A 2,500-nucleotide genomic window follows, 5' to 3' on the forward strand; every position below is an offset into this window, starting at 1 on the left:
GGGCCTGGAAAGGCCAGACGCCTGCCTGTGGTTGCTAGAAGAAGAGGAGGGGGTCAGGGCTGGAGCCAGCACCCAGCACGAGTAGCAGGCTGGGGGGCCTGGAAAGGCCAGACGCCTGCCTGTGGCTGCTAGAAGAAGAGGAGGGGGTCAGGGCTGGAGCCGGCACCCAGCCTGCTCCTCGTGCTGGGGGCCTGGAAAGGCTGGAAGCCTCCCCGTGGCTGTGAGAAGAGGAGGGGGTCAGGGCTGGAGCCGGCACCCAGCCTGCTCCTCGTGCTGGGGGCCTGGAAAGGCTGGAAGCCTCCCCATGGCTGTGAGAAGATGAGGGGGTCAGGGCTGGAGCCGGCACCCAGCCTGCTCCTCGTGCTGGGGGCCTGGAAAGGCTGGAAGCCTCCCCATGGCTGTGAGAAGATGAGGGGGTCAGGCCTGGAGCCAGCCCCCAGCACGAGTAGCAGGCTGGTGGGCCTGGAAAGGCCAGACGCCTGCCTGTGGCTGCTAGAATAAGAGGAGGGGGTCAGGGCTGGAGCCAGCAACCAGCACGAGTAGCAGGCTGGGGGGCCTGGAAAGGCCAGACGCCTGCCTGTGGCTGCTAGAAGAAGAGGAGGGGGTCAGGGCTGGAGCCAGCACCCAGCACGAGTAGCAGGCTGGGGGGCCTGGAAAGGCCAGACGCCTGCCTGTGGCTGCTAGAAGAAGAGGAGGGGGTCAGGGCTGGAGCCGGCACCCAGCCTGCTCCTCGTGCTGGGGGCCTGGAAAGGCTGGAAGCCTCCCCGTGGCTGTGAGAAGATGAGGGGGTCAGGCCTGGAGCCAGCCCCCAGCACGAGTAGCAGGCTGGGGGGCCTGGAAAGGCCAGACGCCTGCCTGTGGCTGCTAGAAGAAGAGGAGGGGGTCAGGGCTGGAGCCAGCGCCCAGCACGAGTAGCAGGCTGGGGGGCCTGGAAAGGCCAGACGCCTCCCTGTGGCTGCTATAAGACGACGAGGGGGTCAGGGCTGGAGCCAGCACCCAGTACGAGTAGCAGGCTAGGGGGGCCTGGAAAGGCCAGACGCCTGCCTGTGGCTGCTAGAAGAAGAGGAGGGGGTCAGGGCTGGAGCCAGCACCCAGCACGAGTAGCAGGCTGGGGGGCCTGGAACGGCCAGACGCCTCCCTGTGGCTGCTAGAAGAAGAGGAGGGGGTCAGGGCTGAAGCCGGCACCCAGCCTGCTCCTCGTGCTGGGGGCCTGGAAAGGCTGGAAGCCTCCCCGTGGCTGTGAGAAGGTGAGGGGGTCAGGCCTGGAGCCAGCCACTAGCACGAGTAGCAGGCTGGGGGGCCTGGAAAGGCCAGACGCCTCCCTGTGGCTGCTAGAAGAAGAGGAGAGGGTCAGGGCTGGAGCCGGCACCCAGCCTGCTCCTCGTGCTGGGGGCCTGGAAAGGCTGGAAGCCTCCCCGTGGCTGTGAGAAGATGAGGGGGTCAGGCCTGGAGCCAGCCCCCAGCACGAGTAGCAGGCTGGGGGGCCTGGAAAGGCCAGACGCCTCCCTGTGGCTGCTAGAAGACGACGAGGGGTTCAGGCTTGGAGCCAGCACCCAGCCCTGCTCCTCATGCTGGGGGCCTGGAAAAGGCTGGAAGCCTCCCCACGGCTGTGAGCAGATGAGGGGGGGTCAGGCCTGGTAAGGATGGAAGCCTCCCTGTGGCTGTGAAAAGACGAGGGGGTCAGGCAGGTGAGCTATGTCTATGAGAGAGAGGGAGAGAAAGAGAGAGAGAGAGAGAGAGAGAGAGAGAGAGAGAGAGAGAGAGAGGAGTACCAGGGGCACGGGGATGAGAGCAGAGTACCAGGGGCACGGGGATGAGAGCAGAGTACCAGGGGCACGGGGATGAGAGCAGAGTACCAAGGGCACGGGGATGAGAGCAGAGTACCAGGGGCACGGGGATGAGAGCAGAGTACCAGGGGCACGGGGATGAGAGCAGAGTACCAGGGGCACGGGGATGAGAGCAGAGTACCAGGGGCACGGGGATGAGAGCAGAGTACCAAGGGCACGGGGATGAGAGCAGAGTACCAGGGGCACGGGGATGAGAGCAGAGTACCAGGGGCACGGGGATGAGAGCAGAGTACCAGGGGCACGGGGATGAGAGCAGAGTACCAGGGGCACGGGGATGAGAGCAGAGTACCAAGGGCACGGGGATGAGAGCAGAGTACCAGGGGCATAAAACCAAAACGACAAGAAGAAGAAGTGGGGGGAGAAAAATATGACAAAGTCAATCTCGGAGAGAAGGCGAAAAGCAGGCCAAAGCGGTTGAAATCCAACCGCTTTGTCATTTTCAGAGAGAAGGCGAAAAGCGCAGGCCAAAGCCAAGCGCGTCTTGCGTATTTTCTACATTTCTTTCATTTTCTACATTTTTCGCCACGTCCCCGATGACAAAACGTCAAAAAAGATAAAGTACAGAAGGAGCGGGGAAGGAAAAACGACAAAAGTCGTTTTCGGAGAGAAGGCCCCAAAGCGGTTGAAATCCAACCGCTTTGGGTACCCCCTTC

The sequence above is a fragment of the Chaetodon auriga genome, unplaced genomic scaffold, assembly GCF_051107435.1.
Source record: "Chaetodon auriga isolate fChaAug3 unplaced genomic scaffold, fChaAug3.hap1 Scaffold_174, whole genome shotgun sequence".
NCBI lineage: Eukaryota > Metazoa > Chordata > Actinopteri > Chaetodontiformes > Chaetodontidae > Chaetodon > Chaetodon auriga.